At 48.3% G+C, this 13,691-nt stretch overlaps 1 protein-coding gene across 2 annotated transcripts in view; it reads left to right on the top strand.

The window, feature by feature from the left end:
- LOC140428291 (AP-1 complex subunit gamma-1-like) overlaps positions 1–13,691 on the top strand; it is a 263,950-nt gene that overhangs the window by 26,745 nt on the left and 223,514 nt on the right. The window lies entirely within an intron of this gene.

Here is a 13,691-nt window from a genome sequence, read left to right as displayed (position 1 = left end):
GTCAGACATGGAACATTAACTCTGGTTCTCTATTTGCAGGTGCTGCCTGGCCTACTGAGTACTTCCAGCATTTTCTGTCTTAATAGAGCTTTGGAATAGTCGGGTTCAGAGGCAACAAGCATGCATGAATGAATGAGGCTTTTAGCAACAGATGAGCTGAGATAGGGCAGAGATGATGCAACAGAAGTGGATTAGATGGTAATGGAGAATATTTTGTGTCAGAAACTCGGCTTTGGGATAAATAGGAATACTAGCTGTACCAGTACCCCTCCAGGCTCCATTCAGGTGTGAGCCCATGGAGCAAATATCATTATGAACTCTTAAGTAGCAGGCTATTCAAATAAGAGGCAAGGCAGGGAATATTAGCAAGTTCTACAGGTTTGAATTAAGACTGTCAACAGGCTAACAGCTATGAGCAACCATGGTAATTGTTGGCAAGCTATTCAAGCATGGGGCATCTCATAGTCATGTTCAATTGAGCTCAACTGATGTCCAGAGAACTGGTATTTTCAGTAGAGTTCACTAGATAGCTAACCAGGTTAGAATTGTAGATTATTATTTTTCCCTTTCCTCCCTAAACCACAAATGCTGAGACCAACAAAGTACATTTACCACCACCCTGGCTGAGATTAACACAATAATTGTAATCTTGTCTTTATGACTCACAGTAGAGTGAGCATAGGCTGATTCTCTAAGGCACTCAGGGGTGCAAGAAACAACTGAAATCATGAGCAGTATCCTGTTTTTATTTTGTAGTATTGCCAATTTAAAATATATCCACGTTGTTTTTGATGTATTTCTGGCTTTTCTGTTGGCTTGGTTCTTCAGTTTATTAATCCGGAATGCTGAAAGCTTTGTTTTCTCTGCAGAGAAAGATAGATTGATCAGGAACATTTTTTACCCTCCCATTTTCTTGACTTGTGAAATATTAAACTGGGGGCAGTCTGCAAATCAGACAGAAAACCCTCTTGAGACACTTAACAGGAATTCTGAGAATTATTATTGGTACATGGGTGACGCAATGCATTTGAATTGTGTCCTTTCACCTTTGGGATGTGGATTTGAATCCAGTCCAAAATAATGGAATGAAATCTACTCTTTCTCTTGACTGTGAGGCACTATGTGAAATGAATTTTGAGCATTCTCTTCACAGTCCATAGCATAACATTGCTATTGTGCATTAATTTTCAAACCAGTTAGGATTAAAAAAAAAAAAAAATGTATTCTCCTTTTTTACATTTTCTCCCACATTTACACCCATCAACAATAAACAATAATCAGCAAGATATGTCAATCCCCATAATAACAACGATCCCATCTGCCCACCAACCCCCAAACCTCAACCCGCATGTTTACATAAACGAATGACAAAAAGGAATCCGGGAATCTCCTCCTCTTCTTCCCCCCCCCCCCCCCCCCCCCCCCTCCAGCTTCTCCCGCCCACTGCCTCTTGTAAAACTCCTCCCAACCTCGGTTCCTTCCCCCCAACTTTCCACCCCGGCTAGACCACTCAGACCCTGTTCTGCCAGGCTCCGATGGCCGCAGCCCCCCCCCCCCCCCACTCACTCCCGTTCACTGGCCGGCTTAAACCAGCCAGAGTGGAGGCCCCTGCCCTGGTCCCTTTCCCCCTTGTCCGGCCCTAGGAAAGCCCAAAGATCCCCTTTTAGCACACAAATCCCGCATATCCACCTACACCCCAAAGAGCCCTCATTTCAAGTGAAAGTCCCGTCCCTTCCCTTGTCCAAATGTATACAACATTGGCTCCTTTAGCCTCTACACCCGCGCGCAGTGATACAAAAAAGAAGAAATACAGTCATGAGGTTACATCGGCACATGGCCATTACTCAATTTGTCAGTTCTGCCACAGTCCTTCTGCTTCGCAAACTCCTCCGCTGCTTCCGCCGTTCCAAAATAAAAGTCCCTGAGCTTGTAAGTCACCCTCAGCTTCACAGGATATACAATGCCGCACCGCACCTTGCTAATGTACAGTGCCCTCTTCACCCGGTTGAAGGCAGCCCGCCTCCTCGCCAGCTCCACCGTAAAGTCCTGATATACACGTATACCAGCTCCAGCCCACTGCACCACCCGCTTCTGCTTGGCCCAGCTCAGGACCTTCTCCTTCACACTGTACCTTACGGAAGCACAGAGTCACTACCCTTGGTGGCTCACTCGCCTTTGGTACAGGCCTCCACGACCGATGAGCCCGATCCAGTTCATATCGGGAGGGATCCTCCCCCTCCCCCAATAGTTTTGCCAGCTTCATGGCAAAATACTCAGTCGGCTTCGGTCCTTCAACTCCTTCGGGCAGCCCCACAATCCTCAAATTCTGTCGCATGGATCTGTTTTCCAGGTCTTCCATTTTTCCTCGCAGATCCTTGTTAGTGTCCATCACCTTCCGCATCTCCTTCCCCATCGAGGCAAGTTGATCACCATGCTGCAATAACGACTCCTCCACTTCCTTCAGCGCCTCCCCTTGCTCTCGCACCTCCGCCACTGCGCTCGCCACCGCCGTCCTCACCGGGGAGACCGCCTCCACCAGCCCACTCAACCTCCCTCATCTCCTTCCTCACCGTCTCCATGCATTTCGCAATCTGCGCCAACTGCTTTTAGAATTACGCAGCCATCACCTTAGTTATTTCTTCAGCCTTAAGCAATGCGGCCTCCCCTGGTGCTCCAGCCCCCATTTTCCTTGGTGACTCCGTGGTGACCTTTCCACCCCCCGACGAACCTTCAGCTGTTTTTTTTACGGATGTTTTTTTGCTCACCCTCGATATTTTTCTTTTTTTACTGTGCCTTCACTGTGCCTCCTCTGTGCCTTCTCCCTGCTTTTGCCGCCTCCGTGGACCCTGGGACCGGGCTTAAAGCCCCGAAAATGCCGTTCCCGAACGGGAGCCCTCCATTGTGCAGCCGCCTCCTGCCCGCCATCACCGGAAGTCCCAGTTAGGATTTATTAAGTATGATTTAAGCATTTCTATCATGCGTGCCTTGGCTATGTATTCAAAACTACCTTTTAGTGAGTTCTGCAATAGAAGCTGATGGACGTGATTGTTACATTGCCCACCTTTCCCTGCATGCTAATATATCAGAATTAATGTCAACATGCAGATTACCACCTACCCACCCTTCTTCAGTTGATGAATTAGTACTCATTCATGTTGAACACCACTTGGAAGAAACACTAAAGGCAGCAAAGGCACATAATGTATTCTCAGCGAGGTGCCTCAATTTCCATTGTATGGCTCGATGGTACCACAGCAGATTTAAGTCCAGAAGAACATATCTGCCATGCAGTTCCATAAGCAGATGATACAAGGCCTAGGGGTACACAATTTTAAGGTTTTGGCCAAAGATACAGAGGGAAATGCGAGGAACTTTCATGGCAATGACCGGGATCTTGCTGCCTTCTGGGGTCAATGATTTTGAAAGAAAATTGAATCGGCACTCTGATATCAACGCACCAGCCCACTGCACGTCTGGCTTCTGCTTCGCCTAGCTTAACACCCTCTCCTTCGTGTGGTATCTATGGCAGCAGATAATTACTGCACTTGGTGGCTCATTTAATTTTGGCTTCGGTCTTAACGACTGATGAGCTCGGTCCAGTTCACACTGAAGGGCTCCTCCCCCTCCCCCATCAACTCCGCCAGCATCTTGGCGAAGTATTCTGTTATCCTCGGGCCCTCTGCCCCTTCGGGTAAGCCCACAATCCTCAAATTGTGCTGCCTCGAGCAGTTCTCCAAATCTTCGCTGTTTGCTCGAAGCCCTTTGTTAGCCTCCACTACCCTCCACAGATCGTCCCCCATTAAGGTGAGCTGGTCGCTGTGCTGCGACATGGCCTCCCCACTTCCTTCATCTTCTCGCCCTGCTCTCTCACCTCGGCCGATGTCTTTGCCACAGCTACCCTCACTGGGGCAATTGCCTCCTCCACCAACGACTTCAGTGCGCCCACCATCTCCTTCCTCAATGCCTCCATGTGCCTCGCAAACAACTCCTCCAACTCCACAGACATCACCTCAGTCATCGCCTCCACCGTAAGCAATGAGACCCACCACGCAGTCCAGTCTCCACCATCTTGCCAGCCCTTTTGCTGGCCCTTTCACTTGACAGTGAACCCTATTCCCTCCCTTCTTCACAACTGATTTTTGCAGTCCTTTTGGCATCCTTAGCTACTTTTTATCTCCCTTTCTTCAATCCTCCAAAAATTGCCCCGGGACCTGACTTTAAACCTCCTTAAAAATATACCTCCAGCGGGAATCACCCAAAGTGCAACTTCCCCTCTACATGCCGCCACTGGAAGTCCGGATTGGTAATGGTTATAGTAAAGAAACAAAGCCATGATTCAGAAGTATTAATAACACAATGAAGATCGGTGCTGCCTAAAAGCAAAAACATGCAAACAAGATACACTTGTGGGGGTGAATCAAAATGGAGGACAGAGTTCATGTTCTGAAGCTGTTGAACTTGATGTTGGGTTTTGAAGGCTGTAAAGTGTTGAATCAGGAGGGAAGATATTGTTCCTCCAGCTTGCATTAGAACACAGACTAAATTGTAGATGTACAAACAAGTATTGCTTCACTTGAAAGACCGGTTTGGGGCCTTGGCCAATGAGATGGAAGTGTTGCATATCCTGCAATTGCGTGAGAAGATGCTGTTGGAAGGGGTTGAGTTGGTGGGGCTGATAGGAAGAGTGGTCCAAGGTGTCGGGGAGGAAATGGTCACTTCAGAATGCTGACTGGAAAGGGGAAGATGTTTGATGGTGGCATCATGCTGGCAATGAGGTTGGATGATCCTTTGAACATGGTTCCTTCGGGTAATGTCCTCAGTCCAATTATCTTCAGCTGTTTCATAAGTAAACTTCCCTCCAACAGTAGGTCAGAAGTGGGAATGTTCACTGAGGATTGCAGTGTTCAGTACTATTTGCAACTCGTACTGAAGCTGTTCATGTCTGAATGCAGCAGGACCTGGACAACTTGAGGCTCAGACTGACTGGCAAATAATGTTTGTGTCAGACAAAGTCCACGTACAAAAAGCACAATTCTAATAATCTCCCCATTACCATTGATAGAGTGCCCCCACCATCAAAATCCTGGGGGTTAGCATTGATCAGAAAATTAAATGGACTAGCCATAAAAATGCTTTGACAATCGTCGAAAGTCAAATGTTGGGAACTCTGAGTAAGTCATCAACTGATTTTCCAAATCCCCTGCATGATCTAAGCACAAATCAAGACTGCTGGACTACCCTCCACTTTCCTGTTTGAGTGGAGCACCAAGACCCTGAGCTGAATACCATCCAGAACAAAGTAACCGGCTGAATGGGAACCCAATTAAACCACACTCCCTCCACCATTTCACATTGCTGCCACTGTGCCACTATTTACAAGATGCACTGTGACAACTTGCCAAGATTCCTCCAACAGCACCTTCCAACCTGCAAACTCTACCATTCTGAAAGATTGGGGCAACAGACACATGGGCATGTCACCATTTGCAAGTCACACATTATCCTAACTTGAAACTTTCTTGCTGGACCCGTTCCTGTCAGAAGCAAAATCCTGAAACTCCCTTTCTAATAGCACAGAGTGTACCGTACACCACATGGACACAGTGGTTCAAGAAGGTGGCTCACTACCACCTTCTTTTTGTTTTGGAATAAATTTAGAGTACCTAATTCATTTTTTCCAATTAAGGAGCAATTTAGTGTGGCCAATCCACCTACCCTGCACATCTTTTCAGGTTTTGGGGGGGCGAAACCACGCAAACACAAGGAGAATGTGCAAACTCCTCACCGGCAGTGACCCAGAGCCGGGATCGAACCTGGGACCTCGGCGCCGTGAGGCAGTGGTGCTAACCTTCTTGAAGGCAATTTCAGTTGGGCTATAAATGCTGGCCTAGCCACTGAAGTCCACATCCCATGAAGAAATTTTTTAAAAACATACTTGCCCCAATAAATATCCCAATGGCTGTTCCATGTATCAGGATTCCTACACCAGATGCATCTTCTATGGTGATAGAATGTTCAAATCGTATCAATGATGTCTTGGTGATAAGTTCCAGCTCCAGGACTCAGACTCCAGTGTTGTGATTTCAGATAACTTTGAGTAAAAATGGGGGGCCGGGGGGGGGGGGGGGGGGTGGGGGGGGGGGGGGGGAAGAGTCAGAATGTACTGAATTTAGTGCCTAATAAAGAGTTAAATGTACTCTGGAAATTGGTGTGCTAACCAGATAATGGCTGTGGCTGTTCCCTTTGATCTGAGCCGTGGAATTTTAAACAATGCTCTTGGGCTCCCCTCCGCTTGGGGAATAAATGCCTCGCTCTTGTATTATTATTTTTTAAAAATAAATATTTTATTTAAAATTTTTGGTCAACCATCACAGTACATTGTGTATCCTTTACACAATAATATAACAGTATAAATAACAATGACCTATTTTATAAACAAAGAATAAATAATATATAACAAAAACTAAAACTAAATGGCAACTGCCTTGTCTCAGATAAACACTCTCCAAAAATATGATTTAACAGTCCAATATACAATTATTTATAGCAACGACCTATACATTATATATTAACAACCCTGAGAGTCCTTCTGCCCCCCCCCCCCCCCCCCCCCCCCCCCCGGGCTGCTGCTGCTGCTACCTTCTTCTTTTCCATTCCCTCTATCTTTCTGTGAGGTATTCGACGAACAGTTGCCACCGCCTGGTGAACCCTTGAGCTGATCCCCTTAGGATGAACTTAATCCGTTCCAGCTTTATAAACCCTGACATGTCATTTATCCAGGTCTCCACCCCCGGGGGCTTGGCTTCCTTCCACATCAACAGTATCCTGCGTCGGGCTACTAGGACGCAAAGGCCAAAACATCGGCCTCTCTCGCCTCCTGTACTCCCGGCTCTTGTGCAACCCCAAATATAGCCAACCCCCAGCTTGGTTCGACCTGAACCCCCACTACTTTCGAAAGCTCCTTTGTCACCCCCACCCAGAACCCCTGTAGTGCCGGACATGACCAGAACATGTGGGTGTGATTCGCTGGGCTTCTCGAGCATCTCGCACACCTATCCTCTACCCCCAAAAATTTACTGAGCCGTGCTCCAGTCATATGCGCCCTGTGTAATACCTTAAATTGTATCAGGCTTAGCTTGGCACACGAGGACGATGAGTTTACCCTACTTAGGGCATCTGCCCACAGCCCCTCCTCAATCTCCTCCCCCAGGTCTTCTTCCCATTTCCCTTTCAGCTCATCTACCATAATCTCCCCCTCGTCCCTCATTTCCCTATATATATCTGACACCTTACCGTCCCCCACCCATGTCTTTGAGATCACTCTGTCCTGCACCTCATGCGTCGGGAGCTGCGGGAATTCCCTCACCTGTTGCCTCGCAAAAGCCCTCAGTTGCATATACCGGAATGCATTCCCTTGGGGCAACCCATATTTCTCAGTCAGCGCTCCCAGACTTGCGAACTTCCCATCCACAAACAGATCTTTCAGTTGCGTTGCTCCTGCTCTTTGCCATATTCCAAATCCCCCATCCATTCTCCCCGGGGCAAACCTATGGTTATTTCTTATCGGGGACCCCACCAAGGCTCCCGTCTTTCCCCTATGCCGTCTCCACTGTCCCCAAATTTTCAAAGTCGCCACCACCACCGGGCTTGTGGTGTATTTCTTCGGTGAGAATGGCAATGGGGCCGTCACCATAGCTTGTAGGCTAGTCCCCCTACAGGACGCCTTCTCCAATCTCTTCCACGCCGCTCCCTCCTCTTCTCCCATCCACTTACTCCCCATTGAGATATTGGCGGCCCAGTAGTACTCACTTAGGCTCGGTAGTGCCAGTTCCCCGCATCCCTACTACGCTGTAAGAATCCCTTCCTCACTCTCGGGGTCTTCCCGGCCCACACAAAACTCATGATACTCTTTTCGATTCTTTTGAAAAAAGCCTTCGTGATCACCACTGGGAAGCACTGAAACACAAAGAGAAACCTCGGGAGGACTACCATTTTAACCGCCTGCACCCTCCCTGCCAGTGACCGGGATACCATGTCCCATCTCTTGAAGTCGTCCTCCATTTGTTCCACCAATCGCGTTAAATTTAACCTATGCAATGTACCCCAATTCTTGGCTATCTGGATCCCCAAGTAACGAAAGTCCCTTGTTACCTTCCTCAGCGGAAAGTCCTCTATTTCTCTGCTCTGCTCCCCTGGATGCACCACAAACAACTCACTTTTCCCCATGTTCAGTTCATATCCTGAGAATTCTCCAAACTCCCGAAGTGTCCGCATTATCTCTGGCATCCCCTCCGCCGGGTCCGCTACATATAACAACAAATCATCCGCATACAGAGATACCCGGTGTTCTTCTCCTCCTCTAAGTACTCCCCTCCACTTCTTGGCACCCCTCAATGCTATTGCCAGGGGCTCAATCGCCAGTGCAAACAATAATGGGGACAGAGGGCATCCCTGCCTTGTCCCTCTATGGAGCCGAAAGTATGCAGATCCCCGTCCATTCGTGACCACACTCGCCACTGGGGCCCTATACAACAGCTGCACCCATCCAACATATTCATCTCCAAAACCAAATCCCCTCAGCACCTCCCACAGATAATCCCACTCCACTCTATCAAATGCTTTCTCGGCATCCATCACCACCACTATCTCGCTTCCCCCTCTGGTGGGGGCATCATCATTACCCCTAGCAGCCTCCGTATATTCGTATTCAGCTGTCTCCCCTTCACAAAACCCAGTTTGGTCCTCATGGACCACCCTCGGGACACAATCCTCTATCCTCATTGCCATTACCTTGGCCAAAATCTTAGCATCTACATTTAGGAGGGAAATAGGTCTATAGGACCCGCATTGCAGCGGGTCCTTTTCCTTCTTTAGGAGAAGCGATATCGTTGCCTCAGACATAGTCGGGGGCAGCTGTCCCCTTTCCTTTGCCTCATTAAAGGTCCTCATCAGTAGCAGGGCGAGCAAGTCCACATACTTCCTGTAAAATTCAACTGGGAATCCATCCGGTCCCGGAGCCTTCCCCGCCTGCATGCTCCTAATTCCTTTCACTACTTCCTCTATTTCAATCTGTGCTCCCAGTCCCACCCTTTCCTGCTCCTCCACCTTGGGAAATTCCAGCCGGTCCAGAAAGCCCATCATTCTCTCCCTCCCATCCGGGGGTTGAGCTTCATATAATTTTTTATAAAATGCCTTGAACACTCCATTCACTCTCTCCGCTCCATCTCTCCTTCCTCATCCCTCACTCCCCCTATTTCCCTCGTTGCTCCCCTTTTCCTCAATTGGTGGGCCAGCAACCTGCTCACCTTCTCCCCATATTCGTACTGTACACCCTGTGCCTTCCTCCACTGTGCCTCTGCAGTACCCGTTGTCAGCAAGTCAAATTCTACGTGTAACCTTTGCCTTTCCCTGTACAGTCCCTCCTCCGGTGCCTCCGCATATTGCCTGTCCACCCTCAGAAGTTCTTGCAGCAACCGCTCCCGTTCCCTACTCTCCTGCTTTCCTTTATGTGCCCTTATTGATATCAGCTCCCCTCTAACCACTGCCTTCAGCGCCTCCCAGACCACTCCCACCTGGACCTCCCCATTATCATTGAGTTCCAAGTACTTTTCAATGCACCCCCTCACCCTTAGACACACCCCCTCATCTGCCATTAGTCCCATGTCCATTCTCCAGGGTGGGCGCCCTTCTGTTTCCTCCCCTATCTCCAAGTCCACCCAATGTGGAGCGTGATCCGAAATGGCTATAGCCGTATACTCCGTTCCCCTCACCTTCGGGATTAACGCCCTTCCCAAAACAAAAAAGTCTATTCGCGAATAGACTTTGTGGACATTGGAGAAAAACAAAAACTCCTTACTCCTAGGTCTGCTAAATCTCCACGGGTCTACTCCTCCCATCTGCGCCATAAAATCTTTAAGCACCTTGGCTGCTGCCGGCCTCCTTCCAGTCCTGGACCTCGACCTGTCCAGCCCTGATTCCAACACCGTATTGAAATCTCCCCCCATTATCAGCTTTCCCATCTCTAGGTCCGGGATGCGTCCTAGCATACGCCTCATAAAATTGGCATCATCCCAGTTCGGGGCATATACGTTTACCAAAACCACCGTCTCCCCCCTGTAGTTTGCCACTCACCATCACGTATCTGCCCCCGCTATCCGCCACTATAGTCTTTGCCTCAAACATTACCCGCTTCCCCACTAATATAGCCACCCCCCTGTTTTTCGCATCTAGCCCCGAATGGAACACCTGCCCCACCCAACCTTTGCGTAGTCTCACCTGGTCTATCAGTTTCAAGTGCGTTTCCTGTAACATAACCACGTCTGCCTTAAGTTTCTTCAGGTGTGCGAGTACCCGTGCCCTCTTTATCGGCCCGTTCAGCCCTCTCACGTTCCACGTGATCAGCCGGGTTGGGGGGCTTTTTACCCCCCCCCCCCCCTTGTCGATTAGCCATCCCCTTTTTCCAGCTCCTCACCCGGTTCCCACGCAGCTGTGTCCCCCCCAGGCGGTGCCCCCCCGCCCATCCCACCCCATACCAGCTCCCCCCTCTCCCCAGCAGCAGCAGCCCAATAATTCCCCCCTCCCACCCCCCCCCGCTAGATCCCCCACTAGCATAGTTACACCCCCCATGTTGCTCCCAGAAGTCAGCAAACTCTGGCCGGCCTCGGCTTCCCCCCGTGACCTCGGCTCGCACCGTGCGACGCCCCCTCCTTCCTGCTTCCCTATTCCCGCCATGATTATCATAGCGCGGGAACCGAGCCCGCGCTTCCCCCTTGGCCCCGCCCCCAATGGCCAACGCCCCATCTCCTCCACCTCCTTTCCTCCCCCCACCACCTCCTGTGGAAGAGAGAAAAGTTACCACATCGCAGGATTAATAACATAAAACTCCTCTTACCCCCCTTTTTACCCCCCTCTTCGCCCCGCATACTCGCCCCACCACTTTGTTTCAAAAGTTCTTTTTTTAATAACCCACTCATTCCAATTTTTCTTCCACGATAAAAGTCCACGCCTCATCCGCCGTCTCAAAGTAGTGGTGCCTCCCTTGATATGTGACCCACAGACTTGCCGGTTGCAGCATTCCGAATTTTATCTTCTTTTTGTGAAGCACCGCCTTGGCCCGATTAAAGCTCGCCCTCCTTCTCGCCACCTCCGCACTCCAGTCTTGGTATATGCGGATCACCGCGTTCTCCCACTTACTGCTCCGAGTTTTCTTTGCCCATCTAAGGACCATCTCTCTATCCTTAAAACGGAGGAATCTCACCACTATGGCTCTAGGAATTTCTCCTGCTCTCGGTCCTCGCGCCATCACTCGGTATGCTCCCTCCACCTCCAGTGGACCCGCCGGGGCCTCCGCTCCCATTAACGAGTGCAGCATCGTGCTCACATATGCCCCGACGTCCGCTCCCTCCACACCTTCAGGAAGACCAAGAATCCTTAGGTTGTTCCTCCTCGCGTTGTTCTCCAGCGCCTCCAGCCTTTCCACACATCGTTTATGGTGTGCCTCGTGCATCTCCGTCTTCACCACCAGGCCCTGTATGTCGTCCTCATTCTCGGCAGCCTTTGCCTTCACGACCCGAAGCTCCCGCTCCTGGGTCTTTTGCTCCTCCTTTAGCCCTTCGATCGCCTGTAATATCGGGGCCAACAGCTCCTTCTTCATTTCCTTTTTGAGTTCTTCCACGCAGCGTTTCAAAAACTCGTGTTGTTCAGGGCCCCATATTAAACTGCCACCTTCCGACGCCATCTTGGTTTTTGCTTGCCTTCCTTGCCGTTGCTCTAAAGGATCCACCGCAATCCGGCCACCTTCCTCTCCTTTTTCCATCCGTATCCAGGGGGGATTCCCTTCTGGTTCACCGCATAGTACTTTTAGCCGTTAAAATTGCCGTTGGGGCTCTTATTAAGAGCCCAAAAGTCCGTTCCACCGGGAGCTGCCGAAACGTGCGACTCAGCTGGTCATCGCCGCACCCGAAAGTCCCGCTCTTATATTATTGAACTGCATGGACTATGAAGTTTAAAAACTCACCACTATTCTTAGAATTCCCCCTATACCAAAAAAGGGTTGATATTCTAAATGGTGAACAGGGATTCTCACTCCCCGACTCTGATGCAGGCTTCAGTGGGTGCTATTCAGGGCAAACTATATTTTCAAGTTATCCCCCGGTATAACCCATACCTTCACCGAAGAATTTTACCTACTTCCCATCAGTAGCATTGATATCCTGGGTCCTGCATTGCTCAGTAAGTAAAGTAGGCTAATAACCACTGTTTCAGGTTAAAACTTTTAAGTTATTTTATTTATTTATTTTTTCTTTTTCTAACCCTAACTGTCTTTACAGAAAAATAAAAAGATCTTGCTTCTGGATCCTTCTGGTTGGTTGAAGGGACCTTCAGGCCCAACTTGACAATCAATCTTCTTTAAAGTCTGGTCTTCTTTAGATGTATTCGGTAGTTAGCTCAGTTGCTATGTCCTATCTTTTCCATGTACCGAGCTGTGAGAGCTGGCTCTGCTGGCTATCTCTGAGCTGAGTCTGCCTCCTCTTTAAATTCTAGTCTTCCTTAGATGTATTGGCTATTTTAGCTCGGCTGCTTTGCTCTGTCCCTTTCCCATGGCCGAGCTGACTGTAATCTGACTCTGAGCTGCTTGTTCCTTCTCTGCTTCTCCGCCTCTCTCTGAGTTCTGGCTCTGCTGCTGTCCCCTTTCTTCGGGTTTATATATTTTTCTAACAGTTATCTAGTTTTTATGACTTTATTGTAAAGTAACTCTTATTTTCTTTGATTGTAAAAAGTATCTTTGATCTAAACATTCTAATACAACTAAGTATTCATTTTGACATGACTTCATCTCATAGATCTCTGATTACATTGTTTCCTTTGTGATGTTCAAAGTTCCTTTGTGATATTCAAAAATGCTTTGGTTTCAAGAGGTGTGAATTTTGGTTTTTTTCCTGCCATTTCTATAGTTTTATTTTCCAATTGTGACCTCGGCTCATAATTTTGACTTTGATTTTGGCTTTGAATTATGTTTCTCGTAGACTGATAGTCTCCAGTTTTCTTTAATTTACCAGGTATTAGCAAAATTTCACACCTAGAATTGTCACCAAATTCAACTGAACCTCATCCTTTCCTTTCCAGCTGCTTACTAAGATAGTTAATTTCAATGAAGGTGTGAGCCATTGTTTTTGGCTTCATTCAAAATCCTGTGTGTTTGCTAAGCCTGCTTGACCAAGGATATCTGCATTTTACAATCCTGCTCTTTGCAGCTGCTGTTAACCTTTGTGGGATCTTTCCCTGTATCCTCATGTTTCTCTCAGACCAGATATTGCCAGACTTCCATGTTTCAAATGACACATCTTTCCATATTTTCAATAACAACTAGGAATATTAGTTTTACACTTAACTTCAACATCCTTGGACTAGGTTGAGTACAAAGATCAGGGCTCTTACTCACGTCCTTACACACTGGAAAGTGTCCATGTAAATGTCTGATTAACAACATGATTGAGTAAGGCTGGAATATCACCATAATGTTGATATTTTGCGGTTAAGTGGTCACATGAATGAGCTACCAGGGAGTGATCAGAGCTCTTGGATCTAGTTGCAGTCATTAAAGGGGCAGGGAAGTGACTGCAGGAAGGAATACTATAAGGAAATTGAATTTTCCTTTTTCCTAGGTCTTTGTATGGACAAGAATGCTGACG

The sequence above is a fragment of the Scyliorhinus torazame genome, chromosome 8, assembly GCF_047496885.1.
Source record: "Scyliorhinus torazame isolate Kashiwa2021f chromosome 8, sScyTor2.1, whole genome shotgun sequence".
NCBI classification, from domain to species: Eukaryota; Metazoa; Chordata; class Chondrichthyes; order Carcharhiniformes; family Scyliorhinidae; genus Scyliorhinus; species Scyliorhinus torazame.
Note: the sequence above shows the minus strand (reverse complement) of the source record. Positions and strands in the feature narration are given on the sequence as shown.